The sequence below is a fragment of the Apteryx mantelli genome, chromosome 3 (assembly GCF_036417845.1).
Source record: "Apteryx mantelli isolate bAptMan1 chromosome 3, bAptMan1.hap1, whole genome shotgun sequence".
NCBI lineage: Eukaryota > Metazoa > Chordata > Aves > Apterygiformes > Apterygidae > Apteryx > Apteryx mantelli.
In genome coordinates, this window is record NC_089980.1 from 88,297,110 (window position 1) to 88,306,045 (window position 8,936).

General features: G+C 46.5%; 1 long non-coding RNA gene across 1 annotated transcript; it reads right to left on the reverse strand.

The window, feature by feature from the left end:
- Positions 1-3,881: 3,881 nt before the first annotated feature.
- On the reverse strand, positions 3,882-6,637 carry LOC136991681 (uncharacterized). Its single transcript, XR_010883895.1, has 3 exons — positions 6,439-6,637; positions 5,856-5,931; positions 3,882-4,871 (listed from the first exon to the last, which is right to left on the reverse strand). It is a non-coding gene; the product is annotated as an uncharacterized lncRNA (long non-coding RNA).
- Between the last annotated feature and the right edge of the window lie 2,299 nt (positions 6,638-8,936).

Genomic DNA, 8,936 nt, shown 5'->3' on the forward strand with positions numbered 1-8,936 from the left:
CAAATCTGACATGATGAAGCACTACCAGGATACCTAGATTTAAACGTAGACCCAAATATATCAGAGCAGGGTGGCAAGTCCTAATGCAGCTGCTCACAAAAGGGAGTCCTCTAATCACAACAAAATTTTAGTTACAGGTTACTGTCCTCTAATGGAAGGCTTTAAAGTTCACAAAAAAGACCAAAGCGCAGGTATTATGCCTTTTCCATTTCCTCCAAGTATTTCCTCTGTATGCTACTCATCCATATTCTGCCACACGCTAATGCTACCATAGTCTCTTGATGGAAAACACAAGATGGTGAACGTGTTCAAGGGCTTCAACTAAGGCTCCTGGGAGAGCCAGAGAAATGCTCAGGAAAGGCCATGGAAAGACCCAGACCCTTTTTGAAGAGCAGCTGAGGAGGGCCTGAACAGCAAGCTACACCTGCCTGAGGGCCAAATTTGCACATGTCCAGAAATGAGGGAAGGTCCCGGCCCCAGGGGTTTTAGTGGCACCGGTTCAAATGGCTTTCGGTCTTTCAAAAATGTAATTCGGCTCTTTCACTCTGCTCCCCAACAAGTTGTAGCTGTTAGTAAGAACAGTTTGTCTTGAAAACGGGATGTAAGTGCAGCCTTTTTGTGCTCTGAGAGAAAGGGGAGGGACTGGATGAAAACCACCTCAGGTCTTTGAAACACAGAGAAGACGTCCAGGTTAGTTCAGTTGCCTTTCACAGGCTTAATAAAAGGTTAGTAAAATCAGCCAGAATGAAAGTAAGTTTGGCATTCTCGTCCCTGTGCTAAAAATAACACAGAATCATCACATGATTTGATACAATTGACGCTGTTATTTGGGAAAGGTCTCAAGTATGACTCTAAGGGGAGGTCATAAAAAATTCACCCAAACCCAAAAGGCTGCATGGGCAGAATTGTGATGGAAATTTGCACTTCTCCTGCCTGTGAACATAACTCATGCAGTTAGTGCTTTATGAGAACTAATTTAACCCACTTTCTCATTTAAGCTAAAGAAAAGTGATGTCAAGTAGGTTCCTTTAACATCAAGGCCATCTTTTAACCCAACCTTTGCTCCTCTTCACCCCTGCTCCCACTCAAGTCTATTAAATGGATTAAAATGTGGCACAAAAATACATTCCTTATCATATCAGTTGGCCTCTTTCCTGTAACAGTCCTTATCTATGTTCAGCAGCCCTATTAATGCAGTCCCCTGCAATCAGCAAGAAAAAGTAGCACTCCACAGATCTCTGATCCAGTCCTTCCCAATATCACAGGCCGTTTCTGGACACTGAATAAAGAACAGGAGCTCTTTTCATGCCGGCGGTTTGCTCTGTTGCATCTCTTCTTCATTGCCTATAGTCCCAAGCTCTCACTGCTTGCTCTGTAGTGGACTCCTGAGCTACCTATATAACAGGAAACTGAACTTCCCTGGGACACAACTGTTGATTTTCCTATTACTGTCACACCAGGTATCCCTCGTATGGCAAGGCTGGGATACCCCTGTGGTCATGCCCTATTTATAGCACACATGTTTAGGGGAAGAGTTACCTTTATAAATTTGTACAGCACTGCTAAGTGCAAACTGCTCTGAAGAGATTGTGTGGAGATGGGGGTGGAACAAAGTGCTAGCGAACCATTGCTCAGGAACTGCCAGAATCTTTCTGTAGGAAAAAAATTGCAAAGACCCGCTCCTATGGAGCCTACTGCAAGAAGAGGCTTCAGGAGTTAGGCTGTTCAGGAGCTGTGAGCTGGATGTCCTCACTGGGCACAAAATTTGACTTCCAAATGAAAGAAACAAACCAAAGCCCAGACCCTAGCAGATATAACTCCATTAATCTTAATAGAGTTACGTTTGCCATTTTTCAGCCCTCATTGCATATATTGAGTGTTCCCTTACTAACTGCTTTCCTCAGGTTATTTTAAGTTCATGGGTTGCCGTACTTAATTTAAGAATCCCAAGAAATTACAAAATAATGTAAACAAGTGTTTTCAAAACTGCTTCTCTCTCCCCTTGTTCCCACTCCTCTGAGGAGCAGGGAAGAATGGGACCAGGGTGTCCTTGATCAGATACTATACTTGATCTTAGTCAACAGACTGAAACAGCGTCAGCAAAAACAGAGGAAGGATATTGCAAAACACCAATGAAATCCTTCCCCCTGGGATTTTGGGTTTTATGAGCTGGCAGGAGGTGAGGAGGCTGACCTCTCCACTTCTGCTCCACATTAAAGCAGTCTCATGAGGAGGAACCCTGTATTGTGCAAATGCCTCTTGGAGGGGGTTTACGCAGAGCGAGAGGTTATGGACGGCTTTCTGGATGCTCATGGAAGGACAAGGTTATTCTACTTACTCACAGCCCTGATGAGGTTTGTTCAGGTGCTGCCACTAGCCAGCACTTGGATGGGAGAGCACTGAAGCCACAGAGACATGCTGGGAGAGCCAATAGGGAGGGAAGAGTAAAAACTGGCCACAGAGATGACAGGCAAAAAGCGCAGCAGCTGGAGTGTGTGGAAGAAAGGGCAGGCAGCAAGCACCAGGAGAGATCTTAGCCACGTGCACTCCCCATCCTTCCACAGCACCTCTGCAATGCTGGGATACCCCTGGCATCTCTGCAGTGCTGGGCTGCCTATGGATCTCTGCAATTTTGGAGTGCCCAGTTGTGCCCAGGGACAATCCCTGGGAGGCCCCAGCACTCCCATTTCACAGAATCACAGAATAGTTGAGGTTGGAAGGGACTTCTGGAGTTCATCTGGTCCAATCCTCTGCTCAAGCAGGGTCACCTACAGCAAGTTGCACAGGATCGCGTCCAGATGGCTTTTGAATATCTCCCAGGATAGAGACTCCACAGCCTCTCTGGGCAACCTGTTCCAGTGCTCTGTCACCCTCACAGTGAAAAAGTTTTTTCTCATATTCAGGTAGAACTTCCTGTGTTTCAGTTTGTGCCTGTTGCCTCACGTCCTGTCACTGGGCACCACTGAAAAGAGTCTGGCCCCATCCTCTTGACACCCTCCCTTCAGATATTTGTATACACTGATAAGATCCCCCCTCAGCCTTCTCTTCTCCAGGCTCAACAGTCTCAGCTCTCTCAGCCTCTCCTCATAGGAGAGATGCTCCAGTCCCTTAGGGTGACTCCAGCTCCAGACAAGTCCTGCTGCTATTCCTCCCAGGAGGAACTGGATACCCCATCTCTGACCCACCCTCAGCAGCCTTCTCCCCCCTTCTGCAGCCCAGTCAGTCACTGCACTTTCTGCCAGTCTGCTGAGGACAAGATGCAGCTAAGGGCAATGACGGGAGCGGTCCCCAGCGGCTGCTTTTTTTCCCTCGAGGCTTCACGGCACTCTTGTAGTACAGACAAGTCAGGTAGGGAGACAAAAATCTCCAAACACAGCATCTGTTGCAATACAAAAACTGTGCAGGGCATGGTTGCTAGCCATGGAAACTTCTCCAGAGAGAAGGTTTCTCTCTTATGAAATAAACCTCCCAATCAGCCCGTGCTTGCAGAAGAAATCCTCACCCACATTAGTGCCACTGCTTGGATTTTCATTTCTACCTCTGACTTTCTTAAATGCTTTTAGAAATGTATCCATGATACCAGTGTGTCAAGCAATGTTACGCTTCCTAGAACGCCCAGTTTCAAGTGGAGGAAAAGAAACTCAAAACCCCAAACCCAGCTTCGCAGTACTGATGCAAATGTTCTAGGGTTTATTGTTATAAAGATTTTGGCTCAGCTACAGCTAATTTTTATGCTCAGAGTGTTGCATTATTAGTCTTTAATGTACTGTTCAGACACATTATTGACACATAAAATGGTGAAACTTCGGAGATCTTCCTTTTGAGTGTTTAATCCTGATATGCACAAAAGCAGAGAAGTTGATGTTTCCCTGACCCCTCCATTTCTCTAATTCTGACATCATTCTCTAGCACCTGCAGAATTATTACAGATAAGAAAGAATCATTCCACAGTTAAATAAGTGTATACATATTTTTTTCAGGAAAGGGGAAAGAATCAGCTCTTTTCATATTGCCAGAAGATACCTTTTAGAATTTGCACCAGTGCTAGAATGGGCTAAATTTGGACCAACGAGCTAGAGTTGAAAAACTTGTGTTGCCAAACCGATCCCTTGTTCTAGACTCTAGTTTTCATCAAGTTGTACCTGAAAATAATTTCTTAACATTAAATCTCCCCTTTGCACGACTGGAATTTGAAAAGTTATAAACTTGCATTAGAATTTGAAAGCTATAAATTGCTAAACAAGTCTGTGGGGAGACACTTACTTAGATAATCACAGGTTCTCAATGCCCTCTACGTGAATCTATTTTATTTCTTACCATTCATTCGCAAATCCATTGTTAGGACAATTAGCAATGATAAATAAAACTCGAAAGGCTGACGTTCTGTTTCAAAGCTTTTGGCTTGGATTTATACAAACCACCACATCATGTGAGCATTCAGTCCACAAAAAACACATTTGTTTGTGGTGAGTATCATTTTCCTGGGGAAAAGGAATAAACCCCTCTAGCTAGCCAACATATTAGTATTTTATTGTTGTTTTCAAGGAGCGATTAAACCATGACTGGAGACCAGGCTCTTCGGGACCCACACACGTCACGGATTACACAATGCGTATAAGGCATGATAGTGTCATTACCACACCTCTGTTTTTTGAAAATACACTTCCTTCTGCTTTAAGGTTGGGTCCAGTTATTCATGTGGAGCACCCAGTTTTGTATGAGGAAACAGTGAGTTCTTCACCTGCTTTAAAACATGCAACCAGCAAGGAAGGCTGAATGTTATTCAAGGATTTTCCACTACATCTTCAGATCCAATCTCTATTTTCTCAGTAAAACATGGCACATCTTTTTCACATGTTCAACTCCAAGCCCTGTGGAGAGAAGCCTGTATTTAAACCAGTGAAGCGAACCCACCACCCCGAAGATGGTTAAGACTTGCACTTCTACCCTCTAGCGGGTGCTGTGCCAGGCAGGTCCCCCCAGGGCACCCTGCCTCGGCAGGCCACAGTTAGCTGGGTGCCGAGCACCAAAATGCCATGTTTAAGGTGCATGGCTGAGAGACGGGCTAGGGCATCCCCCCGACATGCTCCTCACTGGGGGTCATTTCCACTGCTCTGCCCTTGGCTGATTCCTGGAGAAAAGAGGGTCCTTTCTGTCCCTGGAGTGCTGGGAGGTGTCTGTTCCTTTGGCCCCTCCAGTTAGTGCCCCGCGCGCCCAAGCCCTCTGTAGCCCCAACACTCAGTGCTGCAGGAGGCAATACCGGGGGAGATACAGGTTTGATAAATATGCATTTCTAGAAATTGAAGTCTAAATGAACAGCGTAGCCCTCTCTGGCCCAATTAATCCCAGCAGTGCCTGCCAACTTCTTATGGTCGCCAGAGGGCAGGGACCAACTGTTTCCAGCTGTCACTGATCATCGCAACAGCCTGGAGATTTGCCCTTGTGGCTAGTACTGGCTCCTCTTCACCAGACCCCTCTGCCACTGCTTCCAGCTCAGCCGCAGACCTAATGCCCCAGGAGGTCACTGAGGACCAGTGCGGTATCTGCAAGCCCCACAGCACCCTGGAAGTCTTCAACACCCATGTTGGTCCAGCAGGGATGAGCCAGAAGGACAGAAGCCAGCAAGAAGGAAGTGCAGGGAAGTACTTTGAACACTGCTTATTTGATTTTATTTTCTTCACTGACCCTGAACATTTTCCCCTCTCCATTTCTCCCACCCACCACCTCAAAATACCAAGGCAAGCACAAGATAGCAAGAGACTAACTAAGTCGTCACTGTTCGGAAGAAGCTGCTGTAGTTTAACTAATGCGTAAGGGAAGTTGTAGACAAAACAACAGTAATGACAATGACAAACCCATTGCACTTTTTTTCCAAACACATGCTTTGGGCAGGGCAGCCAGATAGAATCCGCAACACCATAAATCAATGCGCTGCAAACGGAGAAGAGAAACGGATTGTGAAATGAACTGTAAAATAAACATCCAATGTAAACATTGAAAATGCAGTGGTTTGTTTTTTCTGTCTGGGAGTCCAAGTCCAGGACAAGTTAGTTGCTTGCTGTGCTCAGCTCCAGAGGTGGAGAGGATTTATTGCTGGCCTGGTTTGGGGTTTGCTTGCAGAACAAGGAGGCAGCAGCTGCTCCTCTTTGTCAGCGGAGGAGGAGGCTGATGGCAGCATGAATGTCCCTTTTGTCCTCTGACACAGCCTCATCAAGCATTTGCTCAGGTATTCTTTAAGTTTTGCCCATGCATTCCTAGGAAGGGCTGTCTTGTTCCTCCTAATCCAGAGGGACGCCCTCCCACACTCCTTCGCAATGAGTTTTAGTGGCCCTATCATAACAACGAGGCTGCCCTGAACTGCTTCGGGCTGCCTATTTCTCTGGGGCCTGGATTTTCTGATTAGCAAGGGCTCACCCAGAAGAGCCTCTCCTGCCATACCTTTTGTGTTGCTCACCACCCCAGCCCTGCTGCTTGGTGTTGCTGGTGGTTTCTCACTTGTGCCTTCTCCTAATCCAGTCCATCCTCCCTTCTTGGAGGGCTAAAACATGCCCTCAGAAGGAGAAGCTGGCCACCTCTGATAAAACCTGACCTTTGAATATCTGCCTTCTCCCCTATATATCTACTGCTGAGCCTTCAAAACTGCAGACACCTAACCATGAGCCAGGTCATCTGAAGCCTGAGCGTGTGGTGCCCTGAGAAGGGCACCTTCTGCACAGCTGAGCACTAGTTTCTTCACCCAGAAGAAGAAACCTATAGGGCAAGCATCATCTCAGAGCTCTGAGTCCAGGACTCAAGAGAAGCAAAAGAGATTCTGTTTGCAGCGAGATGTGCTGGAAAAATGAATCAGGACAACGTGCAGCTTCTCCAGCAGCAAAGGGAGATACTAGAAAGCAGTAGGAAACAAAACACCTCAAGACTACTTAGCAGGCAGCTGCATTACATCAATACCTTTCTGGGTCTAGGGCACACCCTGGCTCATGTGTCAACACACCAGGACAACATTACTCAATACCCGCTACACTCAAACCAGACAAAAAGATAATGATTTGCTACTGTATATAGAGACCTGTGCCTCAGCGAGGAAAGGGCAAAAGCCTCTTTGCCTTTTTTTTTTGGTTCTTTTTTTAAAAACTGTTTTATATTTTAAACTTTTATGCATTAAACTTTAATGCAAGTCATAGGAGCATAACGTTCGAAGGGACCTCAAGCAGTCATCTATCAAACGTTTCGCTCCTCAAAACACTCTTAATGAAGACGATTCCACACCTCTAGGAAAAATGTTAATTACCCTTGTAGCCAGGACAACATAACCTACATTTGGTGCAAATGAAACACAACTTTAAGTGCTCTTCCCAGTGGGCAGAGGAATCTTTTCATAATCTTTTACATAATGGGAAGTTTGCATCCCCTCTCATCCTTTTCTAACAAATAAAAGTGGCCTTTTCTCTTGGGTCACCATTCTCTATGTTTCTACTCATTCTTGTTACTCTTCTTCAGACTGGCTCCAGCTGGCTGGTGTCCGGGTCTGCTGCAGTGCTACAACACCACATCAGTATCTTGGCCAGTTTCTAGCTCATTAGTGCCCGTAACTCCTTTTCTTCAGTGTTGCTGCTTGTCCTCCACTTGGCATATCCACAGCTGATTTGTCCTTCCTTAACGTGGTGCTGTACACTTTTGTGCACTGTATTCCAAACTGTTGCTTTTCTCTCCCAATTCATCATTTTGAACTTGAAGAGGAAGCCTCTCCTCCCAAGTGCTTGAAACGCCTTGTGGCCTGGTGTTAACTGCACCCTTTTATGAGGCTTTTACTTGGTCTTCCATCAATCCAAGCCACTTATGAAAACACTGAGTAGAAACAGGGCCATGACAGAAGTCCCATGAAACACCTGTGATGCAGGCAGGGAGCTACTTGTAATGCCCTGTGAGAGCCCGTTTTTGCAACAAGCCATGCACCTGCCTGGCAGAATGTCCCTCCAAAATGGTGGCATGAAGGCCATCTCCCAAGGGGTGCCTCGGTGGCACATGGCAGCAGCTCCCCGCTTTGCACGAGGGCCTTACGCGCTGTGCAGAGCAAGTGGCCTGCAGCTTCTGGGAGCACCGGCAGACTGGCAGGCAGACACTGCTGCCAATTTTGGGGCCTCCAGACCCTCACGGCCATGGGCATTGAGCCAAGGCTGGGTGGGGCAGGAGCATGGGGATCGGGGGACAAATGTGGCAGGAGATTAGGCTTGCAGAAGGAGGATACGGCAGGTGGGAGGGGAGATAGCTTGTGGGGTCCTGCTTTGGAGCCCAGATGTGAGACCTGATAGTTGTCCAGTGACTCACTTTGTGGAAAACCAGTCCATATCTCCAAATTTCACGCCTGCGACCACCATCTGTGATTCTGCCAGGAGGATGGCCAAGAGACTGAAAACGAACACATGACCAAAAAGCCTATGGGATAACACAGAGAAGTCCCCATAGAAAAGTGACTTCTAGCGCTGCACAATTTCTTCAGAGAAGAGTTAGTATCCCATAACGCACTACCAAATATGAAGGAGGGGACACCTCTGAAGACATTTGATTTTAATTAGGTGACGTGATCTGCCTTCCCTACTCAGTTCACACTTTCAGCCTTGACTGCAGCTTTGTCACAGTCCAGGTTTCATACATGCATTTTGTGTGAAGAAGCAGAGTACCTGCAATGCTCCTGGGCTTGCAGTGAGAGCTGGGCTCTGAATTAGCCTTAGCATTTATGCTTAGCACGTACACATTGTGCATGCTACAGGTAATCTTTTGCTGATGAATATCCTATGTGTGGTCTACAAGGGTCCCCAGTGTTTGTTTTGGGTACCATTATCAGCTGTGGCAGCCCCTGTGCTGAGCATGGAAGTTGCTTCTGTGTAGCAAAACATAATGGTCTGTACAGTCACTGTTTCTGATGCTGTAAAGACGCA